The sequence below is a fragment of the Macaca fascicularis genome, chromosome X (assembly GCF_037993035.2).
Source record: "Macaca fascicularis isolate 582-1 chromosome X, T2T-MFA8v1.1".
Taxonomy (NCBI): Eukaryota; Metazoa; Chordata; class Mammalia; order Primates; family Cercopithecidae; genus Macaca; species Macaca fascicularis.
In genome coordinates, this window is record NC_088395.1 from 81,005,407 (window position 1) to 81,028,087 (window position 22,681).

The following is a 22,681-nucleotide window of genomic DNA, read 5'->3' on the forward strand; positions in this document are numbered from 1 at the left end:
GAGGAGAAAGGGAAAGAAGAAAAAAAAACCAATAATATACAGATTGAAAGGGGGGGAATTTTACCTATAGGAAAATAATTACAAAAATTAGAAATGCCAGTTATCTCCAAAGGAGAAAGAACCCACACAGGAATTCTGGCACCATGAAAAATGTGAATGCTGTGACACCACCAGAAGATCACACTAGTTCTCCAATAATGGCCCCCAACTAAAATGGAAACTCAGAAATGTCGGCTAAAGAATTCAACCCATGGATTCCAAGAAAACTCAAAGATGTTCAAGATGAGATTGAAAATCAACAAAAAGAAACTACTAACACGATCCAGGAAAAGAAGGAAGAGATAAGCACCTTCAAAAGAAATCAATCAGAGTTTCTGCAACTGAAAACCTTACTTAAAGAATATCAAAATACAATTGAAAAATTTATCAATAGACTAGACTAGACCAAGCAGAAGAAAGAATTTCAAAGCTTGAAGACGGGCCCTTTGAGCTAACCCAGTGGTGTGGGGGTGGGGGAAAATAAATAAATAATTTTTAAAAATGAACAAACTAGGATATTTTGTCTCATACTTACAGTGGACGACCTTGATTTTCCACTTCTTTTCAGGGATGAGTCATATGGTGATAGAAAATCCCCTCGACCTGGAGGAGCAGTTTGCTCATCTGGACCTGAACGCCTCTGATAAACAGAGTGGAGGAGGAAGTACAGCAAGCCAAGAGTGCTATATACCTCCTCACTTAAGGAACAAGGAAGCATCTAAAGGATTCTATGATAAAGACAGTTCAGGTTGGAGTTGTAGCAAAGATAAGGATGCATATAGCAGTTTTGGGTCTCGGATTCAAGAGGAAAGCCTGGTTATTTCAGTGATTATGGAAGTGGATCAAGGGGAAGATTTGATGATCCTGGATGGAGTGACTATGATGGTATTGGCAGTCATGGTGACAGAACTGGCTTTGGCAAATTTGAACGGAGTGGACACAGTCATTGGTGTGACAAGTCAGATAAAGATTATTGGTCAAAACCGCTTCCACCAAGTGAATGCTTGGAGTAGGTACTCTTTTCTGGAGGAAACACTGGGATTAACTTTGAGAAATGTGATGACATACCAATAGAGGCAACCAGCAGTAACTGTCTTCCACATATTGAAAATTTCAGCAATGTTGACATGGGAGAAATTATCGTGGGGAACATTGAGCTTGTTACCTGCGTCTGTATAAGAGACCACTTGAGCAGGCTTAGTGTGAGCAACAAGGCTGTTTATTCACTTGGGTGCAAATGGGCTAAATCTGAGAAAGGAATCAGCAAAGGGTGGTGGGATTATCATTGGTTCTTACAGGTTTGGGATAGGCGGTTGAGTCAGGAGCAAATTTTTGCGGGCAGCAGATAGATGTTACAAAGTACATTCACAAGGGCGGGGGGAATGTTACAAAGTACATTCACAAGGGTGGGGCTGGTGTATTGTCACAAGGGCAGGGGAGAAATGTTACAAAGTACATTCACAAGGACGGGCAATATCACAAAGTACATTATCACAAGGGCGGGGGAATGTCACAATGGCTTGACCATGGTGCGGCCAGCTCAGAGGACCTTATATTCCTGTCTTTTTATGTTAATAATGAAGAAATAAAATAAGAAAGTAATGAAAACTTTGGGTGAAAATTTTGGGGGCAGTATGGACGGCTGATGGGCAACATTTCTTAGAGCTGCTTCAAGTGGGATTGGGGCAGCATGGGAACCCAAAGTGGGAGAGATTAGACTGAAGTAAGATTTTGGGGGAAGGGGTGATATTGTGGGGTTGTTAAAAGCAGCATTTGTCACACAGAGTGATTAGTGATAGCCTGGATGCAGTTTTGTAGGAATTGAGAGATTAATCGGAAGACATAAGGCCCAATAAGAGAAGGAGGAAGATAGGTATTACAGGACTAACGATTGGAAGAAGCCAGGATACCCAGTTAGAGAGTGACCAGGTGGGTCCAGCATAATTAGTTGCCTGATTAGTGAGTTTTTGAGCTCTTTGAGTTTTTTGATGTTACCATATACCAGGCCAGATTGATTTAAGTGAAAACAACACTCTTCATTAATAAATATACCAAGTCCTCCTTTTCCAGCAGTGAGTAAATTGAGGCCTTGGCGGTTCTGGAGGACAACTGCAGCTAAAGAGTCAACCTGGGCTTAGACGACAGATAAAGTTTGAGATATATCTGTAACGCTAGCAGAGAAGTCATTAAAGAGGCTGTGGAATGTTATGACAGAGGTTGAGATGCCTGCTATTCCAGTTCAAAGTGCAATAGTGGAGGCAGAAAGTCCTAGACCCATAAGTAAAGGGATTAGTGGGAAGACTGTTTTTTGTCATGTTGATGTCATGAGGGGGACAGGCAGTTGTTCGTTCCCATCTACAAACTGGATTTTGGGGGTAAGGAAGACTAGGGAACATGTGCCCATCTAGCTGGCAGGTAGGCACATGTAGGTGGAAGAGCCACATAAAAAGAAGAGACCAGCTCGGTCGGGGAGACCCTACCCAAGTGGCGCTAGAGGAATTAAAGACACACACAGAAATATAGAGGTGTGAAGTGGGGAATCAGGGGTCTCACAGCCTTCAGAGCTGAGAGCCCTGAACAGAGATTTACCCACATATTTATTAACAGCAAACCAGTCATTAGCATTGTTTCTATAGATATTAAATTAACTAAAAGTATCCCTTATGGGAAATGAAGTGATGGGCCGAATTAATTGCAGGGGGAACACGCCCTTAAGTCACAGATCGCTCAGGCTTTTGTTTGTGGCTTAAGAATGTCTTTAAGTGGTTTTCCGCCCTGGACGGGCCAGGTGTTCCTTGCCCTCATTCCCATAAACCCTCAACCTTCCAACTTGGGCGTTATGGCCATTATGGACATGTTACATTGCTGCAGAGGTTTTGTTTATGGCCAGTTTTGGGGGGGCTTGCTCCCAACATGTCTCCCTACTTTGATTTGCAAAAAGATAAAAGGGCAGCTTTGTCACGGTGAGCTACTTCTTGCAGGAGTCGGGATCCGCATCTGCAGACTATACAAAGACAAACAACATAGATTAAAAGCACAATCATCATTGAAATCACAGAGCTTCCAAGTGTTTTTATCCATTTAAATGGGTTACTAGCTGCTAATTTGTCTGCAGCTCCTTTAAACACTCCAGTTTCTGGCATTAAGGTCAGGTGTGCCTGGGATGCTTTAAATATTTGTTCTTTTAATTTTGCTATATCCAAAAACAAGTTTGTAGAGTGTCCTTCTAGATTTTTTTTTTTATTCTTTCCCAAATTTTGATCTTATTAAGAGCATTAAATAGTTTCCACAAATCCTTATGTTTAGCTCCTACAGCGGGCCATATCATTTGAGGTTGAGGTGCCACTATACCGCCATGGTTCCAGATAATAGGAACTTTTGCCGTACTTATCATTTTTACCATCTGATTTGTTCAGATCATCTGAACATAGTATGGCCATGGCACGCAGACCGAGAGGTGCAATTTAAGCTAAACATCCCTTAGGGAACCGATCAATAATGATTCCATAGGAATCGTTGTGCAGCACCTCTGCCTGTTCTGCAGAGCAATCTTCCTAAACAAGTACATTCATTTTTTCTAACTGGGTCCAATCCTGTTTACAAATAGGTTTTTGAGGGTGGTATGCCTCAATTATAGGATCAGATTTATTATGGTAAATACTGAGATCAGAAAGCATGTGTAACTGTGTCATAGTGATTGCATCCAGGCATTATTACCAGCCCTTATTGAAGGAATGCTCACGGCAGTGGTGATAACTGCTATCATAGCTACCATTAAATTATTCATTGTGACTGGTTGTCCCACTTTCCTCAGGTTTTCTTTTGCCATCTGTGACAGCTTCTTGATCTGCCCCCAGGTGGGTGGCTGTGTTCGACGGGTGTGGGCCGTGACAGTAGGGGTCCTCCTCAGCGTCAGTCTCAACATGTCTGCAACTGGGGGGTCCCCGGGATCCTCCCAGAGTCCCTTCCTCGGCATCTGGCTCATAATAAGGTTTCAGGTGTCTTGATAGTACCCAAATCGGCTGTTGGTTTTGGCCTGGAGAAATACAAGCATAACCTCTACCCCAAGTTATTATTTTACCTATTTCCCAACTTTTTGTCATTGGATCTTTTCACCAAATAATGCTAGATTAAATTGTATATGGGCTGTCCTGTAATCCCTATTTCTCCTCCTTTTTTGTTTTTGTCAGCAGTTGTTCATCTATATGAAATTGTAACTGAGCATTTTCAATTAACTGTGTGGAATGAATCACGTATGAAGAATCAGAAATCACATTAATAGGCATATCAGAAGCAGTCAATACCTCAATTACAGCTACAAGCACCACTTTTTGAGTTGAAGTATAGGAAGTCTGGAAAACTTTACTTTTTGAACCAGAATAAGAAGCTTTACCATTACTAGACCCATCTGTAAAAACATTCTCAGCACCTTCAATTGGTTTAAATTTAGTTATTTTAGGGAGAATCCAATTAGTTAATTTCAAAAACTGAACCAGCTTCATTTTAGGAAAATGATTATCGAGAATACCCACAAAGTCAGCTAAATGGGTTTGCCAAGTAAGACTATTTATAAAAGCTTGCTGTATTTGTGCCTTTGTGAGAGGGACAATAATTTTTCCAGGATCATATCCATGTAATTTAACAATCCAGTTCTCCCAATCCCTATCATAGTAGCAATTTGATCTAAATAAGGAGTTAGAGTCCGTGAATTAGTATGTGGAAGAAAAAGCCACTCTACTAAGTCCTGTTCTTGGACAATAACACCAGTAGGTGAATGCTGAGTTGAAAAGATTAGCAAATCTAGAGTCTTCTCTGAATCTATTCTATTTATCTGAGCTTTATGGACTTGTTTTTCAATCGGTTGTAACTCTGCCTCCACCTCCTTTGTTAATTGCCAAGGGCTAGTGAGACTAGGATTTCCTCTAAGGATAGAAAACAGATTATTTATGGCATAGGTAGAGAGCAGGTCATATCCAATTAATATCCCCTAGTAATTTTTGAAAATCATTTAATGTTTTTAATTTATCCCTATGTATGGTTACTTTCTGTGGCACAATGGTAGTGTCATTTACTAAGGTCCCCAAGTAGGAGTAAGGAGTAGTAGTCTGAATTTTGTCAGGAGCTGTAATTAAACCAGCATGAGAAATTGAATTTTGCAAGTGATCATAACATTGGAGTGGTATTTCTCGAGTGTGGGCAGCACAAAGTATATCATCCATATAGTGAATAATGTAACACTGTGAAAAGTTTTGATGAGTAGGTTCAATGGCTTATCCCACATACCTCTGGCAAATAGTTGGACTGTTTAACATGCACTGTGGCAACACTTTCCAGTGATAATGGTTAGCAGGCTGCAGGTTGTTTACTGCAGGAATTGTAAATGCAAACCATTCACAGTCTTGCTCAGCTAAGGGGATAGTAAAGAAACAGTCTTTTAAATCTATGACTATTGAAGGCCAATTTTTTTTTTTTTTTTTTTTTGAGACGGAGTCTGGCTCTGTCGCCCGGGCTAGAGTGCAGTGGCCGGATCTCAGCTCACTGCAAGCTCCGCCCCCCAGGTTTACGCCATTCTCCTGCCTCAGCCTCCCGAGTAGCTAGGACTACAGGCGCCCGCTGCCTCGCCCGGCTAGTTTTTTGTATTTTTTAGTAGAGAGGGGGTTTCACCGTGTTCGCCAGGATGGTCTCGATCTCCTGATCTCGTGATCCGCCCGTCTCGGCCTCCCAAAGTGCTGGGATTACAGGCTTGAGCCACCACGCCCGGCCTGAAGGCCAATTTTTTGGAATTATAGCAGGTGAAGGCAATCCTGCCTGTAATGCTCCCACAGGTCGTATAACTGAATTGCTGGCTCTTAAGTCAGTTAACATTCTCCATTTACCTGATTTTTTTCTTAATTACAAAAACTGGAGAATTCCAAGGAGAATATGTTGGAGCTATGTGCCCATTTTCTAATCGTTCAGCAACTAATTTCTCTAAAGCCTCCAGTTTTTCTTTACTTAGTGGCCATTGTTCTATCCAAATTGGCTTATCTGTTAACCATTTTAAAGGTATAGGTTCTGGAGGCTTAACAATGGCCGCCATCAAAATTTTTTTCCTAATCTTTGGTGGGAACTCTGTTTTTCCACTTGAAGCGGTTTTTTTAAACCTTGCAAATTTTTTTCTGGTCTCATACCAGGGACATAACCCATTTCATGCATTGTATGTTGACTTTGAGAGCTATATAATTGTTCTGGAATTAGAACTTGTGCTCCCCATTGTTGTAATAAATCTCTTGCCCATAAATGTATAGGTACAGAAGTTATAATTGGTTGAATGGTCCTAGGTTGTCCATCAGGCCCCTCACAATGCAAAATATAACTACTTTGATATACTTCAGCAGCTTTACCAACTCCAACTATGTTAAATTGGGTGGGTTGAATTGGCCACGTGGACAGCCAGTGCTGTAGAGAAATGATTGAAATTTCCGCTCCCATATCTACCAAACCTTTAAATTTCTTTCCTTGAATAGTTATTTCACAGGTAGGACGTTTATCAGTAATTTGATTTACCCAATAATCTGCTTTGCCTTGTTTATTTGTGTTTCCAAATCCTCCCATTTCTTTAGTTTAGTTTCACTTTTCCCCATTCCCAAATATGGCACAATCAGGAGCTGTGCTATGCGCTCTCCTGGCTCTGCTTTCCAGGAACAGAAGTAGATACAACAATTTGAATTTCCCCATTGTAATCTGAATCAATGACTCCTGTATGTATTTGTATGCCTTTTAAACTTACACTAGACCTTCCTAAAAGTAATCCTATTGTCCCTGCTGGCAAGGGTCCACAGACTCCTGTTGGGACCTTTTGCGAGGGTTCCCCAGGCAGAAGACTCACAGCTTTCGTGCAGCATAAATCTACTGCGGCACTACCAGCAGAGCGTCCCAGTCAGTAGGTGTCGGTATCATTCGACTAGAAACAGTAACATTCTTAAACAGTCCCACTACAAAAGGAGAACCTGGTCTATACTGACTTATTGCTTGTTTTAATTCTTTGAGTAATTTAAAAGGAAAAGGCTCAAATGTAGCTATAATATTCCCCTCTTGATCTGGGGTATGTATTCTAACAGGGAACTGCCAAGTCTCTAAATCACCCTCTTGTCTAGCTTGCTGAATTCCTGCCTGAATCAAACTAAGAGCAGTCGCTCGAGGCGCTGCTCGAACAGTAACTGGGGTAATTACTTTTCGCCCAGTGTACTCCGGAAAAGAAAGATCTGGGGGGTCGTTTTCTTCAAAATAATAATGAGGGGGTGCAGAAGGGTAGGGATGAACCTCTCCTTCCTTTGCCGCTTTAGCTTCAGCTGGCAAATAAACATGCTCTGTAACCTCTTCTGTTACTTCGCTATACTCTTGTTCCTTCTCCTTATCAGTGTGAAAAAGTTCCAAGGTGAAACGAACCAAACCCAAACTTGCTCCATTGTTACCCTGAAGCTTCTGAGCTCCTCTTCTTACTCACCAGGGGATTGCTTTAAGAGTACTCGGGTGTCCTCCAGCTTGTTTTCCATTCCAACCGTCGATCCGGCAACCCTTCGACCTGGATTCCAGCCCCCATGAATGGACGCCTCTTGCTGAGACCAGCTCAGTCGGGGAGACCCTAACCCAGCGGTGCTAGAGGAATTAAAGACACACACACAGAAATATAGAGATGTGAAGTGGGAAATCAGGGGTCTCACAGCCTTCAGAGCTGAGAGCCCTGAACAGAGATTTACCCACATATTTATTAACAGCAAACCAGTCATTAGCATTGTTTCTATAGATATTAAATTAACTAAAAGTATCCCTTAAGGGAAACGAAGGGATGGGCTGAATTAATGGCAGCAGGAACACGCCCTTAAGACACAGATCGCTCAGGTTTTTGTTTGTGGCTTAAGAATGCCTTTAAGCGGTTTTCCGCCCTGGGCGGGTCAGGTGTTCCTTGCCCTCATTCCGATAAACCCACAACCTTCCAGCTTGGGCGTTATGGCCATTATGGACATGTTACATTGCTGCAGAGATTTTGTTTATGGCCAGATTTTGCGGGGCTTGCTCCCAACAACCTTGTGTTAGGCAGAACTGGAAATGTAAAGTGAAAAGGTGAGATGGTGTACTGAGAGGAGTCCTGCACCCCAAATCCTAGAGATCCAGCAAGGACAGCAGCTGTTAGAGGTTGTAATGGGGATTGATGGTGCAATTGTGTAGAGTGAGAGGTTTGGTTTTCATGGTATATGAGAAAGCGCATAGTGTCTACGAGTAACCTTTCACTGCTATTGATGGGGCTGGGTAAAAGCAAGCAAGAGGAGGGGTCAGGAGGAGAGTCAGATGAGCAGGGAGAGGGTAGCCAAGGATGGAGTGAGATGCAGGGTAGGTGTCTTCCTAAACAATAGTGACTGCCAATGTTTTTTTAGTTTGTCAATAATGATAGGGGGCTTATCAGTAATGTGAAGTTGGAATGCTCCCATCTGTTTGGTAATGTGTGTGGCTGGGTTCTGGAGATAAGGACTAAAGGAACATTTGGAAGGTGGAAGGTTGCCTAAAGGGATTCCAGTAGGCTGTTGTCAGGAGATGCATAAAGGAGCAGCAACAGGGATAGTTGTCTGTGTGATTAGGGGTCCAAATATTGGCGGGGGGAGGGGGGTGGAATTGACATAAGGAGAAAGGTGCTGCAAGTAGATGCGGAGAAGTGTGGCAACTTGTTGGTGCGAAATGTCTAGGGAGTTCTCACCAAATCTGTCTAGAAAGTAAAGAAGTTCCTCAGGCGGGTAAAGATGAGGGCTATTAAAGGAGGTTCGGAGGTGCAGGGAGACAGGAGAGGTAGCCCAGTCGGCCTGTAGAGCCGGGATGGCTGTGTAAGAGCAGGAAGAAAGGGAAACACATAGCCAACAATTCTTTGCTAGAGAAGGATTGGAAGCAGTGAGGAGAGAGTGGGTGAGATTGATAGTATGCTGGGGGTACCTAGGAAGAGGTAAGAGTGACTGGAGAATGGGGGCAAGGATTAGTGGATAGAAAAGTAAAAAAAAAAAAAAAAAAAAAAAAAGGACTTCATCAGGATAGAAGAATTGTGTACCTTGCCACTGAAGATCTTCTATCCACTCCCAGAGCGAGTTAAGGGTGGCGGTTTGAGGTAAAACCAGGAGATATCAGTTATGATGGTTTGGAGGAAAAGTGTAAACCGGCAGTGTAAACAAGGGCAGGGCATTTATGAGTAGTTGAGAATGGTGAATAGGAAGTATGACTAGACTGAAGATAGTAGGGATGACAAGTTTTTGGGGCACAGTCCAAGTGGTGGGGGTGACTGCATAAAGCCCTGTTACAAAAAGTAGGGTAAGGATGAATAGACCTAATAGAATGAAGGAATGTATTAGGCTCATAAGGGTTATTACTGTTCTTCAGAAATGCGAGTGAGTTTAAGGGAAGTAGGGGAGAGTACCTGCGATTTCCAGGAGGAAGAGGAGAGATCAGGCTGGCTGGCGGACACAGCTTTATTCTGGAACGGTGAATCCAATAGGGAAGGTCCTGCAGGCGGACAGCAGTTGGGGTACTATAGATGACTAAATAGGGTTCAGCCCATTGAGGTTGTAGAGTTTGAGGGGTCAGATTCTTAACAAGAACTGATTGTCCAGCTAGGGTGTCTTCATATGGCTGGGAATCTGGAGTAGGGAAGAAAAGATTAGCAGCCTGGTGAATTTCCTGTCTGGCCTGCTGGAGGACCAGAAGATAGTCCTCCTTGAGAGCTGGTGTCTGGCATGAGGTTGGGGCCCAGCAAGAAGGTACGTCCATGTAAATTTTCAAATGGACTATACCCTGTAACTTCTCAAGGATAGGCTCTAATTCTAAGGAGGGCAAATGGTAAAAGTGCTGTCCAGTCTTTTTTAAGTTGGAGGCTGAGCTTGGTGAGGTGTGTTTTTAAAAGACCATTAGTTCTTTCTACCTTTCCCAAAGATTAAGGATGGTAGGGGGTATGAAGTTTCCACTGGATGCCAAGGGCCTGGGAGACTGCTTGAGTGACCTGACTAATGAAGGCCAGCCGGTCCTTATCAGACTGTATAGAGGTCAGAAGGCCAAACAGAGGAATTATGTCTGACAGAAGGGAAGAAATGACTGTGGTGGCCTTCTCAGACCCTGTGGGAAAGGCCTCTACCCATCCAGTGAATGTATCTACCCAGATCAAAAGATATCTTAGTTTTTTGACTCAGGGCATATGGGTAAAGTCAATCTGCCAGTCTTGGGTGGCGGCAAATCCTCTAGCTTGATGTGTAGGAAACAGAGGGGGCCTGAGATATCCCTGAGGGGCGGTAGAGTAGCAGATGAAACACTGAGAAGTAATTTCCTTGAGGATGGATTTCCATGATGGAAAAGAAATGAGAGGTTCTAAGAGATGGGCCATTGGCTTGTAACCCACATGAAAGAGGTTATGAAAGGATGATAAGATAGAATGAGCCTGTGAGGCAGGAAGGAGGAATTTTCCTTGATCCAAGGACCACTTGCCTTGAGTAGGAAGGGATTGATAGGTAAGAGTTTCAATGGGAGAATAGGTGGGAGTGATAGATGAGAAGGAAGAAAACTGGCCGTGAGGGACAGATATGCGAATACTAGCTGCTTCTTTTGCTGTATTATCAGCATAAGTGTTGCCTCAAGCAATGGGATCTGGTGACCTCTGATGCCCTTTGCAGTGAATGACTTCAGCTTCCTTGGGCAGTAGAGCAGTCTTAAGGACGATTTTTATTAAGGTGCATTGATGATGGAGGACCCTTGTGTAGTGAGAAAACCTCTTTCTGCCCGTATAACAGCATGGTGATATAGGATGTGGAAGGCATACTTGGAATCAGTGTAGATATTGACACGTAGTCCCTTTGCAAGGGTAAGGGCCCAGTTTAAAGCAATGAGTTCAGCTTGTTGAGAGGTAGTGGAAAGGGGCAGGGCAGTAGCTTCAATGACAGATGTGGAAGACACTACAGCATAGCCTGCCCTTGCTGGTTACTGATGATTGGGCCTTGAAGAACTACCATCATAAACCAAGTGTGGTCTGGATTAGGAACAGGAAAGAGGGAAATATGGGGAAATGGGGAGGATGCCATATGGATTAGAGAGATACAGTCATGAAGTTCAGGTTTGGTGCTAGGTGTAAGGTGAGAGGATGGGTTGAAGTTTGTGCCAGGACACAGACTTTGTGGGAGTTTCAATGAATAGTTAGTACAGTTGGAGGAGTTAGGAGGCGGAATGTATATGTGCCAAGCGTGATTAGGAAAATAGATGTTGAAACTTATGAGAGCTATAGTGAGTAAGTGGGGCATGGGTTGTGATCTTGAGGGCCTCTAGAAGTATTGAAGCGGCAGCTGCTGCCGCATGTAGACATGAGGGCCAGCCTAGAACTGTGAGGTTAAGTTGTTTGGATAGGAAGGCTACAGGTCGTGGGCCTGGTTCCTGTGTAAAAACTCTTGACCGCACAGCCTTGTATTTCAGCTATATGTAAGAAGAAGGATTTGGGACGAGTTAGGGAGTGCTAATGTGGGGACTGTTTCTAGGGCTGTCTTTAAGAAACAAAAAGAAGAGTGGGGAAAGGACTTAGGGTCTATGGGGTCAGTCAGGTTTCCCTTTGTGAGTTTACATAGTGGTTTAGTTGGATTGCAAAACCTGGTATCCAAAGGCGAAAGTATCCAACCACGCCTAGGAAGGAAAGGAGTTATTGCTTTGTAGAAGTGGTTGGGGTTTTGGAGATTAGCCATACACAGTTAGCAGGGAGAGCATGTGGGTTTTGATGAAGGACTCTGCCAAGATAGGTAATGGATGGGGAAGAAATTTGGGCTTTAGAGGGGGATATATAATACTGTTTTGAGAATATATGTCGAAGGAGCAGGAGGGTATCCTGTTGGGAAGATTCATAAGAGGGGATGCAGAGGAGAAGGTTGTCCATATATTGAATAAGGTGAGAAACAGATGAACGGAAAGAAAGTAGATCATGAGAAAGAGTTTGACTAAAGTAATGGGGGCTGTCTCTGAAGCCTTGTGTCAGTACAGTCCAGGTGAGTTGCTGAGACTGGTGGGTGTCAGGGTCAGTCCATGTGAAAGCAAAAAGAGGTTGGGATGAGGGGTGCAAAAATAGTGAGGAAAGTATCTTTGAGGTCAAGGATGGAATAATGAGTTGTGAAGGGAGGTATTGAGGATAGAAGAGTATATGGGTTTGGCACCACAGGATGGATAGGTAAGACAATTTGGTTAATAAGGCAAAGATCCTGAACCAAGCTGTAAGATTTGTCCGCTTTCTGGACTAGTAGGATAAGGGAGTTGTAAGGAGAATTTGTAGGCTTTAAAAAGCCATGCTGTAACAGGTGAGTGATAACAGGCTTTAGTCCTCTTAAAGCCTGTTGTGGGATGGGGTACTGGTGTTGAGTGGGGTAAGAGTGATTAGGTTTTAATGGGATGGTAAGGGGTGCCTGATTAGTCACCAAGGAGGGAGTAGAGGTATCCCATACTTGTGGATTAAGGTAGGGAGACATGAGAGGAGAATTCAAAGGAGGCCTTGAATCAGGTAAAAGGACAGCAATGAGGTGTGGTTGTAGTCCAGGAATAGTCAGGGAAGCAGATAATTTAATGAAAATGTCTTGGCCTAGTAAGGGAACTGGGCAGGTGGGGATAACTAAAAAAGAGTGCATAAAAGAATGTTGTCCAAGTTGGCACCAGAGTTGGGGAGTTTTAAGGGGTCTAGAAGCCTGGCCGTCAATACCCACAACAGTTACGGGGGCAAGGGAAACAGGCCCTTGAAAAGAAGGTAATGTGGAGGGGGTAGCCCCTGTATCGATTAAACAGGATATGGACTTACCCTCCACTGTAAGAGTTACCCAAAGCTCGGCGTCCATGATGGTCCAAGGGCTTCCAAGGCAATCAGGCAGCATCAATTTTCAGCTGCTAAGCCAAGGAGATCTGGGAAGGAGTCAGGCAAGGAACACTGGGTTTGAACTCCAAGAGCTTTAAGAGTGGCAGCGATGTGAGTTAGAGAATCTGACTTCCAGTGGGGGCCCACACAGGGGTTTCAGCGTGTTAGGAGCCCCGGGGAGCTGCGGCTTAGATGTTCTGAAGGTTTTGTATGCTGGAGAAGTGGTTGTGGGTTGTCTTACAGTGGAGGCAAGCAGCTATAACTCAGAGATACGTTGCCACTTTGCAGCTGCTTTTCTGTTATTGAACACCTTGAAGGTGAGGTTGATTAAATCCTATTGTGGGATTTGAGGGCCAGAATCCAACTTTTGGAGTTTTTTTCTAATGTCAGGATTGCATTGGGTCATAAAATGCATATTAAGGATAAGGCGGCCTTCTGGACCCTCTGGGTCTAGGGCTGTAAAGCATCTAAGGGTAGCTGCTAAGCGGGCCATGAACTAGGCTGGGTTTTCATTTTTACCTTGGGTAGTTTCCTTTAGCTTGTCATAATTAACAGCTTTGTATGCTGCCTTTTTGTGCCCCTAGACTAGGCAGGAGACCATGTAATCTCACCTAGCTATACCTGGGGAGTCTGTGTGGTATTGCCAACAGGGATCCTCTCGGGGAACTGCCCTGGTGCGCTCTTGGAAGCCTGGCTCATGAAGCTGGCAGGTGTCTGCATAGGACGGGGCTAGAGAATAAACTCTTTCTCATTTATCTGGGTAGAGGGTAGAGGTCAGGATGACATTTATCTCACTCCAGGTTAAATTGAAGGACTGAGTTAGATATTGGAATTCCTGTATATATTTATTGGGGTCTGATGAGAAAGAGCCTAAATGCTGTCTGATTTGGGAAAGGTCTGATAGAGAAAAAGGCACATGAACCCTGACTATGCCTTCAGCTCCAGCCACCTCTCTAAGAGGAAATTGTTGGGCAGGTGGAGGAGAGCTAGTCATGGAATGAAACTGTAAGCCTGACCGGGTGTGAGGAGGGAAGGTAATAGAAGGGTTATAGGGTGGGGGAGTGGAGGCTATAGAAGAATTGGGACCTGATTCAGCCTGGCGAGGAGTGGCCAGGGGAGGAGAAGAGAGGTAAGAGGGGTCAGTGGAAAAGGAGGATTCAGAGGACTCTGAGTTTGGGGTGGAGACCAGAGGAGCGGATGGGAGAGAAAGAAGGAAAATCTGGGACAAGTTGCATTGGGAGCAGAGACTAGGGAGGGAATGAAGTGTAAAAAAATGCCTGGACATAAGGCACCTTGGACCATTTGCCCATTTTTTGACAAAAATTATCTAGGTCTTATAGGATAGACAAATCGAAAGTACCATTCTCTGGCCACTTGGAACTATTGTTGAGTTCGTACTGGGGCCAAGCAGTATTACAGAAAAAATAAGATGTTTAGGTTTTAGGTCAGGTGTTAGTCGAACGGGTTTTAGGTTTTTAAGAACAGAGGCTAAGGGGGAAGAGGGAGGAATGGATGGCAGAAAGTTACCCATAGTGGAGAAGGTAAGTTTAAAAAGGAAGGTAGAGACATGGAGAAATGGAGGTGGCAGCTACAGACTTCCAGTAGGCGTCCCTGACTGAGTCCTGGGCTGTAATGTGGGTGAGCAGCCAAAGCAGGCATCCCCACAATTGACCTTCCACCAAGGGAATGTGAGTGAATGATCAAGGCAGGTGTCCCCATGGTGATCAGACACCAAGGGAAGACTGTCTTCCCAAGTCCATGACCAACATTGGAATTTTTGAATGCACGGATAAAGTGTATCTCCTTTTTGTCTCTACCAGGAAGGGAGAGGAACTGAAATTGAAAGGAAAGAGATTGAAGGGAGGTGAGAGAGGTTAGGTAGAGAGCGAAAAAACCGCTCACCCGAGTGTGAAGAACTGCTTACCGATTTGGAATTGGTGAGATGGTCCTTGGGCTGGCTGGTCTGATGACCCGAGGTCATAGGTGGATCTCCTCACAGAGGGAGCGTGAGTACAGGGGACCAGTCTCTCGAAGGAGTTCCCCTGTCCCGGGTCTTTGGCACCAAATATTATGCATGTCCGTATAAGAGACCACCTGAGTAGGCTTAGTGTGAGCAACAAGGCTGTTTATTCACTTGGGTGCAAGTGGGCTGAGTCCGAGAAAGGAGTCAGCAAAGGGTGGTGGGATTATCATTTATTCTTATAAGTTTGGGATAGGCGGTGGAGTCAGAAGCAATTTTTTGCAGGCAGGGGATGGATGTTACAAATACATTCACAAGGGCAGGGAGGAATGTTACAAAGTACATTCACAAGGGCGGGGAGCATGTATTGTCACAAGGGTGGGGAGGAATGTTAGAAACTACCTTCACAAGGATGGGGAATATCACAAAGCATATTATCACAAGGGTGGGGGAATGTCACAATGGCTTGACCACGGTGCGGCCAGCTCAGAGGACCTCACAGAGCTTACTCACTATACTCATCCTACTCCACTGCAAAAACATGCCATTCCTATTATTAGGGGAAAAAGAGACTTAATGGCTTGTGCCCAAGCAGGGTCTGGGAAAACTGCAGCATTTCTTTTACCCGTACTGAGTCAGATATATATAGATGGTCCAGGAAAAGCTTTGAAGGCTGTGAAGGAAAATGGAAGGTATGGGTACCATGAACAATACCCAATCTCCTGGGTTTTAGCCCCAACAAGAGAATTGGCTGTACAGATATGAGGAAGCCAGAAAATTTTCATACCAGTGTAGAGTTCATCCTTGTGTAGTTTATGGTGATGCTGATATTGGTCAACAAATTCAGGTCTTGGAACATGGATGCCACTTGTTAGTAGCCATGCCAGGACGTCTAGTGGATTTGATGGAAAGAGGAAAGATTGGATTAGACTTCTGCAAATACTTAGTGTTGGATGAAGTTGATAGGATGTTGGATACGGGATCTGGACCTCAGATACATTGTATACTTGAACAAGATACTATCCCACCAAAGGGCATTCATCACATCATGATGTTTAGTGCCACTTTTCCTAAGGAAATACGATGCTTGCTCGTGACTTTTTGGATGAATATATATTTTTGGCTGTAGGCAGAGTAGGCTCTACCTCTGAAGTAGTTTGGGTGGAAGTAGTTTGGGTGGAAGAGCCAGATAAACGGTCATTTCTGCTTGATCTCTTAAATGCACCAGGGAAGGATTCACTGACTTTAGAGTTTGTGGAGACAAAAAAGGGAGCAGATTCTCTGGAGAATTTCTTATACCATGAAATATATCCTTGTACTAGTATTCATGGAGACCAATCACAGAGAGATCAAGACGGAGGCCCTTCACCAGTTTTCCTTGGGGAAAAGTCCAATTCTAGTGGCTACAGCTGTGGCAGCATGAAGACTAGACATTTCAAATGTGAAACATGCTTCAATTTTGATTTGCCAAGTGATATTGAAGAATATGTGCCTTGTATTGGCTGTACAGGATGTGTGGGAAACTAGGGCCTTGCCATCTCATTCTTTAATGAAAGAAATATTAATATTACAAAGGATTTGCTGGATATTCTTGTAGAATTTAAACAAGAAGTGCCTGCTTGATTGGAAAACATAGCTGATAAACACCACAAGGGTGGTATTCGTGCATGATCTAAAAGATTCAGTGGAGCATTTGGTGCCAGAGACTATTGACAACGTAGTGGTTCCGGCAGTTCTGGCTTTAGTAGTAGTCATACAAGCAGCAGCTGCAGTGGTGGAGGTGGTCATGACATCAGCAGCAGATGTGGTAGAGGTGGCTATGGAGGCTTCTACAACAGTGATGGATGTGTAGGAAATTATAACTGTTGTTATAAGAGTTACTAAGAGCCAGGCATGGTGGCTCACGCCTGTAATCCCAGCACTTTCGGAGGCCGAGGTGGGCGGATCACGAGGTCAGGAGTTCGAGACCAGTCTGGCCAAAATAGTGAAACCCCGTCTCTACTAAAAATACACAAAAAATTAGTCCGGCGTGGTGGTGTGTGCCTGTAATCCCAGCTACTCAGGAGTCTGAGGAGGAGAATCGTGTGAACCCAGGAGGCAGAGGTTGCAGTGAGCCGAGATCGTGCCACTGCACTCCAGCCTGGGTGACAGAAGAAGACTCCGTCTCGGAAAAAAAAGAGTTATTAAGAAATTATTTTAGGCAGATAGGAAAAGGGGTCCTTGGGAAGTTTTTGTTTCTTTTAGAGCAACTCCAGAAATTCGTGAGATGGTTTCTTATCTAGCAGGAAAGCCCTGGCTCTTAAAGCCCGGCCAGCAAGCTTTGATATGCAAATACCAGCCATCAGAAACTTGGCCCACCCAAACATGGCAATTCCTGCAGTCTTATTCTTGCCCTGGCCTCCACATGTGCCTGGCGACACGGCCACCCCCACATATCCACACATGTGTAAAACATCCTGGTGCCCTGTATTTGCATATTAAAAGGCTAGGGTGGAAGGGCCAGTTTTTTTCTCCTGCTACTTGAATGACATGCTTGGTCAAACCAATCCCCTGAGCCCTATCCAAATCAGACACCACCTCCTCCAGCCTCCTCATATAAGCAGCCACTTTTCTGTCACACTTGGGGTTTTTCTCTTTGTTCCAATCCCCCTGCCTTCTGTCTCTGTACAGGGGAGCTGTTTTCTTCTTCCTTCCTTCTTTCTTGCCTATTATACTCTCCGCTCTTTAAAACCACTCCACGTGGGTCTGTGTCATTTTATCTAAATTGACACAAGATTAAGGACCCTGGTGTTCCTCCAGTTATCGGAGCCATATCATTTTGATCCATTGGCCGGGAAACTGAGGTACAGCCTTTGTTGGAGCGGTAAGTATGAGAGCAAGCTTAAAATCTGTTCCATCATTCACAAGGTGCTCTTGGCCTCTATATTAAAATAAAATCAAATAGATCAACCCAAACTACTTTCTGTGTGATATTCTCAGATGTAGAGCCTACTCTGCCTGCAGCCAAAAAGATATACTCATCTAAAAAGTAAGCATCTGTATTTCCTTAGGAACAGGCATGCATCAGCCTAGTACATACACTTAGCATTGGCTGCCCTACTACAGACTCAGATGTGAGGCTTGCTGGTGAGAACATGGAGAACCCCCCTATTACCCATGAGTACTGGGAATGTTGGCCATGTTTTGAACTAGTTTCTTTTCACGGGGAGACCTCGCCATTGAGTAAGGCTGGGAAAAGTTCTGAGGTAACTGAGAATTTCTGGCCAGGGGACATCCTGGCATGATTCACAGGCCTCTGGACCAGACCCAGCCTCCAATAGCCTGTTCCGGGTGTTGGCAGAGAACCCTCAACTATTCTGTTGCAAAACTCTTCTTCCTTCTCTATCCGTGGCGTCTTACTCTTTCTCTGATTTAAATGTGCAGGTATTTTTACAGCCTAGGAAAGAAATCCTGTTAGGCAAGATCAGGAAAATGCCTCTAGGAACACTTTTCCCCATTCCTCTGCAGTGAAGTTACTCGCTACCGCGTCTCTGGCAGGCACATAGTATTTCTAAGCTAACAATGCCACCTAGTGGAAATAGGAATCCTCTAGATGAGACACATTTTTTTCCTTTTTCTTTTATAGTAACTGCAGCTTCTTTTTACACCGTTAAAAATCAGGCTCTATGCTTCTGGAAATGGGAAGTTTCTGCCTTTAGCAGTTAGGAGTAAGATGCCTAGGGACCGGGCGCGGTGGCTCACGCCTGTAATCCCAGCACTTTGGGAGGATGAGGCAGGCAGATCACGAGGTCAGGAGATCCAGACCATCCTGGCTAACACGGTGAAACCCTGTCTCTATTAAAAATACAAAAAACTTAGCTGGGCACGGTGGAGGGCGCCTGTAGACCCAGCTACTTGGGAGGCTGAGGCAGGAGAATGGTGTGAACCCGGGAGGTGGTGCTTGCCGTGAGCCAAGAACACGCCACTGCACTCCAGCCCAGGCAACAGAGCAAGACTCTGTCTCAAAAAAAAAAAAAAAAAGTCTTCCGCAGCCAGATTTTATTCCCACTATTGTCCCATCAGTAGAAAAATGGCCATTCGGTTCCTACGTTCTTTTAAGGCACCTACTATGTCTCTGATTAAAACAGTACTTAATTAGTAAGGTAATTTTAAATTCAGAAGTTAACCGGAACCATTTTTTTTAAGGGTAAGTGCTTTAGCATGGGCTGTAATAGCAGGCAATCTAGCACATTGCCTCCACTAAAGGAGCCTTGCCCAGAAGTGACACAGTCTCTCCAGAGATCCATTTTTCAGAGAGCCAGGCAAATCACACAGGTTCTAGAAAGTCAAAGGGAAATCACACAAGGTGGATAAACTAAGGCTGCATGGGTAAGCGTGGTTAGCCCCATCACTTAGCTCATCCGGTTCCATGGCTTGGAGGACCATGCCTACAACCATGGGGGGCATATTTAACATAGTGTCAGGATCCAGAAACCAGGGAGGGGAGACATTTGGAGGATGCTCCCTGTCTTCTCCACTCTGGCTCATACAGAAAGGAGACTAAGAGGACGCTTCTATTCTTGCTTCTTTTCCTAAATGGGTGTTAGAAACAAAATGCTTGTTTCTCAGTGCCTCAAGGAAAAATCAGGATTCAGACAAAAAGTTTTCTCAGCAAGGCAATTTTACTTTCTGCAGAAAGGGTGTTGCTCATCACCAATCTTGTCACAAGAGCACAATGAACAAAGAAAGGCAGGAATATTTATCCCTTATGCATTGGGTCGTTACTGCTGCATCCTATTTCCATTGATTGGAGCTGGACCTCACAGTCTAAGCTAAACCCGATTGGCTAACAACTTAAAACTTTCCTAAATAGGTAAAGGAAATGGAGAACAAAAGGAAAAGAGGAAGTTGCTTGAGAAAGGATTTAGAAAAGTAGTAACATTTCCAAATAAGGAAGGGGCATAGGCTGCGAGCTGGGATATGCCTGAGCATGTCCAGAACAAATATCTTTGTTAAAGTACAAGGACTTAGAATGTGCTTATTCCCTTATATCAAACAGTTACATAGGATAAAGCTTAACAAAGAGTTATTAGCACAAAAGCAAGGAGGCTTGGAGGAAGTTAGTCTTTAAAGAAAATGATTATTTTTGCTGGGTGTGGTGGCTCATGCCAGCACTTTGGGAGGCCCAGGCGGGTGGATCACGAGGTCAGGAGTTCAAGACCAGCCTGGCCAAGATGGTGAAACCCCATCTCTACTAAAAATACAAAAATTACCTGGGTGCAGTGCCAGGTGCCTGTAATCCCATTTACTTGGGAGGCTGAGGCAGGAGAATTGCTTGAACCTGGGTGACAGAGGTGGAAGTGAGCTGAGATCAAACCACTGCACTCCAGCCTGGGTGATAGAGTGAGACTCCATCGAAAGAAAAAGAAAGAAAGAAAGAAAGAAAGAAAGAAAGAAAGAAAGAAAGAAAGAAAGAAAGAAAGAAAGAAAGAAAGAAAGAAAGAAAGAAAGAAAGAAAGAAAGAAAGAAAGAAAGAGAGAGAGAGAGAGAGATGGAGGGAGGGAGGGAGGGAGGGAAAGAAAGAAAGAAAGAAAGAAAGAAAGAAAGAAAGAAAGAAAGAAAGAAAGAAAGAAAGAAAGAAAGAAAGAAAGAGAAAGAAAGATTATTTTTAACATTTATTATTTATTCTTGAATAAGAAGGGAAACTTTGAAGAGGAACTTTTTACTTTTCCACAATGGGTAATAAATTATCTTCAGCTTACACCCCTCCGGAGTGCACTCTGAAACACTGGAACTTCCTTAACCTCAGAACTTTAAAGAAAAAGCTCTTTTTTTTTCTTTTTTGCACAAGGGCATGGCATTTCTACTAAATCTTTTCAAGCACTGTAAAATCAACCCAGCTATTTTAGTAATCATATCAGGCAGGCCCAGGGAAAATAATTCCCCCAAATTAGAGAAGCAAGTTCCAGGGGAACCATCTGAGGATTCCCTTATTTAGGGCCCCTTCAAGTTCCCTTCTTATTGCAGAATCCTAGGCAAGTAAAGGGAGACTTAGGCTGATTTTCTGACAACCCTGATAGGTATATAGAAGTTTTCTAAAATTTAACTCTGGTATTTGACCTCTCATGGAGGAATGTTACACTGCTCCTAAGCCAAACCCTAACTGCAGCTAAAACAGGCAGCTCTGCAAGCAGAAAATAATTTTGGAGATGAGCAATGTGTCTCCTATAGTAGGCCAAAAGGGAAAAGAGAAAATAGGGAGGGCAAAAAAAATAAGGGAAACACCATTCCCAATAGGAAGAGAGGTAATACCTCTTAACAACCCTAATTGGAACTCCTTTCTATGGTGTTTTTCCTTCTTTTATGGTTTAAAATGACTTTTTTCTCTTTTATAATGTTCTTCCAACCTAGACAAAGTTAATTTTCCAAACCTTAAAATGCTTGGCTTAGAGTTGAACAAGGGGAAAGGGAGCCCAGAAGCCTGACATGCTGGCAAAAGGTAAAAATTTCTTACCAGTTGGGCTTTTGGCTACTCTCTCCCTGTGCAAACCAGTAAAAGGGATAAAAGAATCATTGTTTCTATTCTCTGTAAATTTATAATCAATGGAAAAGGATTTGTAAAGTTGGTCCTAAGCTGTAGACAATCTGGTGTGCTTTGAAGGTCTTTCTGTATGGTTTTGTCAAAAAAAAAAAAAGGGTATCTTAGGTTACGATGCAGGACCAGGACCCCATAAGCCTGCTGTTTGAGCCAGCCCAACAAAACGGTCAGTAACAAACTTGGTTACAGGTCTCCATCTTATTTCATGTCCTTGGGAACATGACCTGCAACCACGTGGCAATGCTTTCTTTCAGTCTCCGCCATTTTACAATGGTGGCCGTTTTCTTGTGCTAAGTCAGTTCCACAAAATCAGATAAGCCAGTTTGTCAATCTGGGTGGTGCCAGCTAATCCATCAAGGGCAGGGCTTACAAAATATCTTAAGCACTGATCTTGAGAGCAGTTTAGGGAGGGTCAAAATCTTGTAGTCTCCAACTGCATGACTCCTAAGCCATGGTTTCTAATTCTATGACTAGTTTAGTTTCTTAGTCTGGTCCCCAGGCAAGAGGGGACTCTTATTAAAAAGAGACTCTTATTATCTTTGAATAAGATAAAAAGGGGCTCTTACTATCTTTGTTTTAGACTATAAACTGTAAACCAGGCTTCTCCCAAAGTTGGTTCAGCCTACGCCCAGGTATGGGCAAGGACAGCTTGGGGGCTGAAAACGAAATGGAGTTGTTTGGGGCAGATCTCTTTCACTGTCTCTGTCAAAATTTTGCAATGACAGTTTCAAAAGCTGCCTATCACCCCTTTGAAAATGCCTTGTATGCTCGTGATTAAGTCATAACCTAATTAAGTCTTGTCGGTTTCACCCGTGATGTTATTTTTTGTAAAGTTCAAAAGCCAAAAATCTTAAGTGCTTGGCATGGCTAAAGTCGAGTAACAAAGGATTTCAAAGGATTTTCTTAAACCATGCTCAGCTTAATTAAAAGTGGATATTCAAGTTATAAGTATATTTTAAAGGTCTTTATGTTTTTCTCTTATTGGATCTTGTTTTTCTGGGAAAACTCTTTTCTTCTCAGTCAACGGAATTACTTTTCTCCATTTTTTTGTCTTACCACTCTTAATGCATGCTACCTGGCCCTGTTCATCCAAGGGCTCCACCCTGAAGCCAGTAATCCAATTAAGAAAATGGCAAATAAGATTGCAGTACATTGAGCTCCATAGAGACAGTGCCGGGGCAAGTGAGAGTCGGATGGGCACTGGGCGACTCTGTGCCTAGCTGGG

At 43.6% G+C, this 22,681-nt stretch overlaps 1 pseudogene; it reads left to right on the forward strand.

The window, feature by feature from the left end:
• The first annotated feature begins 397 nt into the window (after window positions 1–397).
• LOC107128515 (ATP-dependent RNA helicase DDX3Y-like) lies at window positions 398–16,887 on the forward strand (annotated as a pseudogene).
• Window positions 16,888–22,681: the final 5,794 nt, after the last annotated feature.